Genomic DNA, 9,529 nt, shown 5'->3' on the forward strand with positions numbered 1-9,529 from the left:
TGTCTGGAGATGGTATCCAGCACAAGCTGTTCCATCACCTTTCCAGGGACGGAGGTGAGGCTGACAGGCCTATAATTACCCGGGTCTTCCTTCTTGCCCTTTTTGAAGACTGGAGTGACATTGGCTATTCTCCAGTCTTCAGGGACCTCCCCTGTTATCCAAGACCTCTCAAAAATGATGGAGAGCGGTTCGGCAATGACCTCCGCCAGCTCCCTCAGCACACGTGGATGCACCCCATCAGGTCCCATGGACTTGTGGACCTTAGTACTGCCTAGGCGCTCATGCACGTCCTCTTTCCTGACTTAAGGGAAGTCTCCCATTCCCCACACCCTCTCACTAACCTCCACGGTGTGGGAAACCTGAGGGAGAGCCTTTTCACTGAAGATGGAAGTAAAGAAGTAAATGAATCATAACAGCACAGATATGACTATTGTACCTTTTTCCTAATTCAGTGAAGTATGTCAAGTGATTACTGAAAATATTTTAGGCTGTAAAACACTGCTGTGACAGGATTTCATTAGAATTTTTAATGGAAAGTTGTTCAGATGTTCTCCTGATTGAATGGCATGCTACAGGCTGTCTTACCAGTCACGTTCTAAATGTAAGAGAGCCTGGAGGTACGCAATGTTCTTCTTAGACTGATTAAATAATAGTCATGGTAAAAGGATAGCTACTGTCATCTTACATTCCTTATATCTAGAAATATATTTCAAGTGATACTCTTTTTGGTATCATCTTCAGACTAAAAAATGTCTATTTATCTCTCTTAACTTCTTTGGTGTGTGGGCAAGATATGACTAAATTGTGGATTTATTCACTGTGGTTTTAAGGGCACTAATAAATTTATATGTGAAACTGTCTTCCAAAGGACTATAATATTCCTTTGAAGTGTCTGTGCTACTTGCATTTTCCTTGGCATATATGATAATACTAGGATGTAGGATTCTGAGCGTCTTCAGTACTTTTGTGTCATACTGGTGTCTTTCTCTGTTGTGGGAACTCCAGACTTCGCCACCTGTTCAGCATCCTTGCCAAGAGAAGCTGTTATAAAAGGGCTTTTACCCAGAGATGAGGCAGCTCCTCTGTTCATTAATGAATTCTGTATTCTGTAAGGAGCAACTGTAAAGAAATGGAAGATTTCTTTACTACTTCTTCTAGTTAGCAGTGATGGATGACCCTGACTGTAGAAGCACCTTAACAGGCTGAGGTCCTTTTAGCACATATGTTAATTACAATCCTTTAATTTTTTAAAAAATTGTGATTAAAAAGCCATACATAGTGGTGGCTAATATAATCTATGTGAATCATGCTCCAGTTCTCAGGAAGCAGTTTACTTAATTTATGTCTCATAAGTCTTAATTTAGCAACGACTCCCTGTAATCAACCATCTTTTCTCAGTAACCATCTTTATTACTTAAGCTTCAGTAGAAGTCCTCTTGTTTTGGAGGATTTATTTACTGTGGCTATCAGGTAAGCTTAAGAATACTATTTTTGTCTTGGTGGCGATTGAAACTTCCAAATGAAGATTTATTGGAGGAAAAACTTTGCAGGAGTCCTGAATAAAGGGGGGGAGGGAAGAAGATTGAATAAAGTTAAACTGGTTTATGCTGTATTTCATGTGTATTTATTCAGGTGATGCTTCCCTCACTTTTTTCTTTTATGTCATTTCAGGGAAGTGATAGAGAAAAAGCCAGAAAAATTCAAAGTTCAATGTTTGACAGACATAAAAAACTTGTTTTATCCCAACACAGAACCCTTTTATGCTGCTTTTGGAAACAGACCCGCTGTGAGTAATAGCTGAAATTATTTTATTGCAGAGAACAGAAATGTTGCTGTTATTTAACAATTCTGTTGCATTAAAACTGAAAAGCTTTAAATGGAGCTAGAAAATATTTTTATTAGGCTTTGTACAAAGGATAAAAAAAAGTTCTTCCTCCAAGATATCACAGTGCAGAGGTGGAAGAGCAGCAAACCAGCTACATTATATATACATAACTTAGCATAACACAAAGTACTGATTTAAACCCTAACTATGTAATAAATAAATCCTTAAGCATTTGTGAAAATACTGATACAATTTCACTGTAACTGATACAGTACCAGTGAATTACCTGTGGACAAACACCAAATCCTTTTATGTGAGTATCAGTGGGACTTAGACTTCAAACCACAACATTTAGAAGGATTTGGATGTCCCACTTGGTCAAGTATTCTCTTTGTGGAGAGACTTATGTGCTTCTTGACACAGAGAGAGGAAGTCAGGTTTCTCACTCATTTGAAGACTAAAATTGTGCTGTATGCTTTTCTTACTCTTGTCCTGGCCCAAAGGATGCTTACATGTATCCACAGAAGGCAGCAGCCTTAGGGAGGATGCTGAGACTTCATATAAGCTAAGCAAAACTGGGGCAGAGGCACCTTGGCATGTTCATCCTTTCTTTTATACTGATACTATTATCTGAAAAATGGTTTTGGCACAGGAAATAGCATTCTTTAAGTTTTTACAGTGTCAGTAGGCACCTAAGTTAAGCAGATGGGACTGTTATTTGTGCCCATGAGCCCTGCAGAGCACTTGCTGCTTCCTCCAGCAGTGTATTGGTGAGTAGTATAATATTAGTATACTACTAATGTGTAGGGCAGCCTGTAACATGGCCTTGAGAGAATGGTCCTTGACCCTTCCTGTTGCCTGGTGTAACTAACCAGTTGGTTCCTTCCTTCTTTAGTTGCTGGAGAGAAATGGAATGCTTCTCGAGGGTGATTCAGGTGCTCTCCACTGACTTTACAAGATCTAAAAGCTCTAGTTAAACTTGAGCATGGAATAGATTCCAGCCTTAACTGTTCAGCACTGCAAGACCTCAAATGCGTCTCCTAGCTAAAACATTGATAGCCTGGGGAAATTACCAGCATAAATATGGACACCGGCCATAGTCAGTGTGAATGAGAACATCTAGAGACTGAGCATTTTAGATGCCTAGATGTTTGGATGAAAGTGCCTGTCAAGATATTTTGGCACTGAAGCCATGCATGTTGTAGCTACATTTGATGCCTTTCTGTTGGAATTCATTCCTACAGTTATCTCACATTTTTCCTAGGATTGCTGGTATTTATGAGCAGTAACAATTTTTTTCAGCTTTATCTTCTAACAAGTTACGTAATTCAGAAGCATTGTCAGTGAGGATAGGAAGGGGGTCCCTGTTGACTGACCAGTGCTATATCTGTTTGTTCCATCAAACACAGTTTAGTTTCCCCTGTCAAGGGAATTTTAGACATATGGTTTCAAAATTAATATTTTGTCTACTTTGTGGCTTTGTATTATAGATAAACCTCAGAGTAAAACAAAATCATTATTTTCATGAATGCATCAATAACAACTTCAAGTAATGCAGAAAATTAGAGTTTCTGAAGAGATTACTGTTATCTCCTTTGATTGCTGTTTCAGATGTGAAATACAGTTATGTTAGTTGCTTTGTGAACATCAGGATCATAACTTTCTCAATTTCCTGTGCTACTTTTTTGTTGTCTTCCCCAAATAAACTCGGTGAAATTTCAGTACTTGCAAGCATTGCAGGTGCACATAGCATAGTATATGGTATAGAAATTAAAGTTGTTTGCATATCCTTATTGAACGTCCAATCTTGCACCACCTGAACTTTAAAACTATATCCAGTGACTTACATGGCAGCTTGGCCTGATCTTTTTAATCTTAATTTTCTCAGTAGTTGTTTTTTCTTTTTTCTTTTTTTTTTTTTAGTATCAGAACTTTTTCTGTTCTGTAACAATTTGAATTTCCTAGAAGATATTCTTAACTCCTATTTCTAAGTGCACTCTATAGCATAGAATCATAGAATGGTTTGGGTTGGAAGGGACCTTTATGATCACCTAGTTCCAACCCCCTGCTATGGGCAAGGACACCTCCCACCAGACCAGGTTGCTCAAAGCCGCATCCAGCCTGGCCTTGAATGCTTCCAGGGACGGGGCATCCACAGCTTCTCCAGACAACCTGTTCCAGTGCCTCACCACCCTCACAGTAAAGAATTTCTTCCCAGTATCTAGTCTAAATCTCCTCGCAGTTTAATTGATTTCCACAGTTGTATCTGTATTACCTCCTGGGGATCAGAACTGCAGTTACAGTGTTTATACCTTGCTTTCCCTTTCTCTGATACAAAGTCAATTTATGGATATTGCACCAAACTGAAGAACTGGGAGATGTTTCCAGGGGTTTAAATATAAACACTTGTTATAACTTTCTTTTGTGACCTTGTCCTTACAAACTAATCACTATTTTATGTCAGTTACGTTTTAGCATTGTTGCAAGATATTCAGTACAACACACTTGGGGGATGAAATATTCTCTGAAAGAAAAATGGAAGTGCAAATATTTTTTTTTACCTCCAAATAACATTAGGTTTTTATTGAATATTACTTTTGTGTCAAGGGAATTTACTGAGAAACAAAACAACATGATTTTGATCAGTAGTTTAAATTAAAGTGGCAAACTCCATGCTTAACTGCAAATTGTCTGTTTTGTGAGCCCTTTGTTACTCTGAGTTCAAGTTCGCAAACTTTTGGAGAATTTCAGATCCACAGTAGGTAGATACAGTAACAATACCATGCAGATATATTCTATGTAATATATTTCAGAATGAACGTTACTATACAGAGACAGAATCATAATCCTTTTTAATTTTGCCTCCTATTTAGGATGTTTATTCATACAAACAAGTGGGTGTTTCTTTAAACCGAATATTTACAGTCAACCCCAAAGGAGAACTTATACAAGAACATGCAAAGACAAACATCTCATCGTAAGTAATCTTATCCCTACGCTTTATAGATTAAATTAATTTCCTTTTATAACCTATGACTCAATTTGCCCAAAGATGTATTTAATTTTAGTAATGAAAAAATATTTAGGATGTGCCAAACAAAATATTAAGTAAAATACACACTTTCCACTCTTTTTTGGTTAAACTGATACAGAAATTGTTTCATATTTAGTAACATATTCTATCTAGTGGAATCATGAAAAGGAATAACAAGTGTACAATTTAATCTGCATAGAAAACATATTAACCAGTTTTGTGAAGCCATCTGCCTTTTTGTGACCTTGTCAAAATTTCCTTTTCCTGGAACTTCTATGTAGAAGAGCTAGGAAAAAAAAGTGAAGGAAATGCTGAAGGCTTCCATCAAGACGCTTAGGCATCTCAGTGAAAAGAAAAGGCCTTGTGTAAAGTTGAGACTGCACTTAATGGACAGGGAACCAAAGTGAGCATATTTGTGAATGACCAGTTGAGTAGGGAGCTGTTTGAGCCAAGCTGGACAGCAACGAAGAAACAGCATGTGGGGCCTGAATATCTCAAGAGGTGATCAAGCCTGAAAATGGCACCTCTTTCTTTCTAGAAAAGCATTCATTCTAAGCTAAGGTGGATTCTGTATCTGAACTGTGAATCCTGTTTGGAAGCTAGACACAAAAATTAAACTCAATTTTACTCATTTAAGGAGTATAACCTGTTCATATAGATATAGCCATGTCTTGATTGGGGACTTAAATAAATCGAACTACTATGATCTGAAATGGTTTGGTATTGCATTTATTTATTTAATTGTTTTTCAGCTATGTCAGACTGTGTGAAGTGGTAGACCATATTTTCCCTTTGCTGAAAAGAAGCCATTCTTCAGATTTCCCTTGTTCCGATACCTACAGTCAGTTTACCTATTGGAGAGAACCTCTGCCACCTTTTGAAACTCAGGATGTACATCCAGACTCATCTTAACTGCAACTCCAAACTGTCAGCCTCAGAGCAAAGAAAGCGCTAGTTCACGATGCAAGAACATCATTTGGCTTTTACTGTTGACAGTTCAGCTGGAATCTGTGATGTTGTATTCATTTGCAGTAAGCAAACTTAGAAATGCTTCTTCATACTAAGTCACATTTCCAGATGACAAGAGTGAGCCGTACCAGAAGTGGGAATTACGTTCCTCACTCTTCACTCAGCAACTCAAATCGTGCCATGCAGTTTCATTACTTAAATAAAAGTGCAGTGATGATAGAGTTGCAGTTAGATCTGTCATAAGATCATTAAGAGGTTCTGTATCCTTTGTGTATCACTGAAGTTGTCTTTCATCTCATCAGACACCACTGTGAGTTAGGGAGTTGAAGGTACTTGCCAGTCCTGACGTCATTTTGTGATACGTGTTGCAGTCCGTATGCCAGATTCCACCCTCTGAAAGAGCAAATGATTGAGCAGGGGGATTGGACCAGATGGCTTCCAGAGGAACCTGAAATAATTACTGAACTTGGTCCTCAGCTGTTGTAAACTGGTGTAGCCATCAGTGCCAGTGGAGCTGTGTTCATTTATTCCATCCTGCTGTTTTGATCTGATAACACTTTTCTGTGTGGAAATAAATCATGTGCAATATAAATGGGAAGTAAAATAAATAAGATGACCTGATCCTGCTAGTCTTCATAATGAGAAGTGCTGCACTTCAGTTAAAGCTATTCGGATTAAGATAAGTGTGATGGTGTAAGATGCAGGCTGCTGTGTGTAGTGCCCATCTTACTGAAGTCTGTGGTTTGGCTTCAGTAATTTTGTTTTTTCCTCAGTAAAGACATCTTGCTCAGCATATGTGCTGAGTTTCAAGACATTGCTGAGCCAAGAGAACTGAGGATTTTGTCAAAATGGAATAGTTGTATTTGAAACATTATTTTTGGTTAAAATGTGAACTTTAATGCTGGTGAGTGATGCATCTCAGGTTTTTACTGTATGGATTTTTTTTCTTTTGTATCATAAAGAATGAATACTTTTAGTGCCATTTATTTTGCTCCAAGAGGTTGAAATCTCCTCTTCCAACTTTTTTTTTCCACTCATTTGTTCAGACACATTCTGTATGTACTGTTTTTGCTACTTGCTCTTAATTGCCTTAAGATTTAACTATGTGTGATAGAAGCAATACTGCAGATCAGTTGATGGTGTTTTCCAAATGATCTGCCTTTATACAATGTAGTACTTTGCTTTAAAATGTACCCATCAAATGACCATAAGCCAAATACTTCTTAAATTGAACTTGTAGTTAAGAAAGTGATGTTTTTTTTCCCTCTTTTAAAGTACATTTAAAAATCTAATTGTTCTCTGAAACACTAAAAATGACATCATGGGATTCTGTGTATGTAGGATTTCAGTATGGCTGAAACAGTGGTTTGCAAGCTGTGGTCTCTACCGGCTTGTGATCTGTGAGGCTGTGGTGCACGTTTTGCAGCTGTTTTGCAGTGTTTTCAATTAAGAGTTTAGGCAGAATGGTCCAGGAGAAATTTTAAGATGTGTTTGTGGTTGGTTAGCACCCAAAGGTTTGGGAACAGCTGTTCTGTATCACATTTGTTCTCTTTCAACAAATTCTGCTTTTGCATGTCAAAAGAGTGATAACAACATAGTTAGGATGGTAATTCTATAAATGGGGCTTTCTAACTTTTAGTGCTGCAGGCTTTATCTGAGATGTCAGGGGGCCAATTTACGATTTTCCTGTGCCTTCAACAGTAATTACTAAGCACAGCCCTTTGCACAGCTGCAATGTGCACAGCTGCAGTTGTGCAGTGGTGAGCCCTCCGTCTTCCTTTTTACATGAATCTTGCTGGTTCGGAGTACATCTACTTTGGATACTGGAATTAATAGACAAACACAAAGAGGAAGAAATGTGTGTTCAGTAACCCAGACTGATTATGCTCTCCTTGCAAATTTAATGAAAATGCAAATTGACTGTCAGAAAACCTGTATCACATTTCTCAAACCTTTAAGACAATCAGTGAGGATCTCAGGTTACTAAACTGAAATGGTTGCATCTCTAAATATAGCCACACTTTCTTTCAAGTATCTGTTTATAGTTGTCACTGATGATTGAATTAATGGATGAATACACTGATTCCTATTTAATTCAGTTTTGGCAATGATCTGTTTCAATCCATTTGTGATGCAAAATTAAACCAACCCAACCCTTCTCTTCAGTAAGAAACTTTTTTTATTCTTCATTTGCACACAGCAACTTCCACCATAAGAAAAATTCCCAGAGAGATATCTGCAACTGAAGCCTATGTGGTTTTTATTTATGACTTAAACTGTCCCAGATAACAATCCCTATTTTTTATTGCGTTGGAGTGTATTTCAACCCAAATAGTAGTGTGAACAAGGGGTTGTTTTAATTCTGTCTCTTTCTTAGGCGTAGAGCTACATTGGTACAGGTAGGCCTGAGATGCTGTGAAATCCCCATATGGAGTTTTTCTGGACTTGGTTAAGAGGGCTGGATCTGACTTGATCTCATATTGCCAAATATCTGCTGCAAGAATGAAGTTGGACTACATGACCTCCAGAGGTCCCTTCTGACCAACATTTCTATGGTTCTGTGACGTTAACGCCTTATGTATGACATACAGTATATCCCCCTTTGTATCTGAAAGTTTAAATATAGCTGGAGAAGAAAACAAAAGTGTTTATATTATAACTCGTGCTTATCAAAATTGCTGACTCAAAAGATAGTTAAGAAAATCCAAGTTTTGGCCTGTTAGAAACGTTGTCAAACTTTTGAAGAGAGAATAAGATATCTTGGTTTGGTAGCCGAGCAATTTTATGCATAATATTTGAACTGCTTTGTTAATTCATACAGAAGGAAAAAAAAAAAAAGCATGATTTAACAAATTCCTACTCTTTCTGTGAAAGAAAAAATCAACTTTCAGTGTAATGCTGGTTTCTGTTACAGAAAGAATATCTGGTGAACGTAAATAAGCAGACACGTGGAATCGCTACATGTTCTATTTATACAATACACATAAACTAGAACGTGCAGCAGTGAGGAGTGACTGATGTTTATTTTTCATGGAGCTGATGACCATACTGCTCTAGCTGTGTCATTTGAGTGACAGAATACCACACTTGGTGCATTAGTTGTGTTAAAGAGAAAATGTTACTGCTGTAATATAGGGTGAGAGGAAGAGGGTACTGGGTATTTTTATTTGTAGATATGGGTTATTATTTCACAGCCTATTTATATACAGTATTTACTCTGTATATGTATGTGCTACTGCAATGATGAAAATCATTTTAACTCCTCATTTTGATCTGCTGAATGCAACAATGATAGAACTATATATTGTAATAAAGGCAAATACAAAAATTCTAACTTCTGTTTTTCTTTTTCTGTATGCTTTGATGTTGCAGGAGTGCTTTTGCAGACCTGCTGAGACTGTGAAGCACGGGGTTTGTATATCTGCTCGCAGCTGCCTGTCTCATAGTGGGGCTGTCCAGTGAAACTTCCGGCACTTACAAAATTTTTGCTGTTACAGAGTTTGATCCAGAGCTTTTTCGACTGGAAAGAGTCTGAGAAAGACAAGGCCTGGTTCTGGGCTCTCACTGTTCTGGGATCTGAGAATGCACCTGGGAGCCAAGAGTAAACCAGACAGGAACTGGGGTGAACTGGGCAGTCAGGAATCTTACCCCACCTCAGATTTTTCTTCACCTTTTTGTCTAATTCTTAGTGTGATCTGGAA

At 37.8% G+C, this 9,529-nt stretch overlaps 1 long non-coding RNA gene across 1 annotated transcript; it reads left to right on the forward strand.

Annotated features, from left to right (window-relative positions):
- The first annotated feature begins 379 nt into the window (after window positions 1-379).
- Window positions 380-9,162, forward strand: LOC104909977. The gene is made up of 3 exons (XR_792711.3): window positions 380-1,786; window positions 4,699-4,802; window positions 5,612-9,162. It is a non-coding gene; the product is annotated as an uncharacterized LOC104909977 (long non-coding RNA).
- Window positions 9,163-9,529: the final 367 nt, after the last annotated feature.

Source organism: Meleagris gallopavo, chromosome 2 (genome assembly GCF_000146605.3).
Source record: "Meleagris gallopavo isolate NT-WF06-2002-E0010 breed Aviagen turkey brand Nicholas breeding stock chromosome 2, Turkey_5.1, whole genome shotgun sequence".
Lineage (NCBI taxonomy): Eukaryota > Metazoa > Chordata > Aves > Galliformes > Phasianidae > Meleagris > Meleagris gallopavo.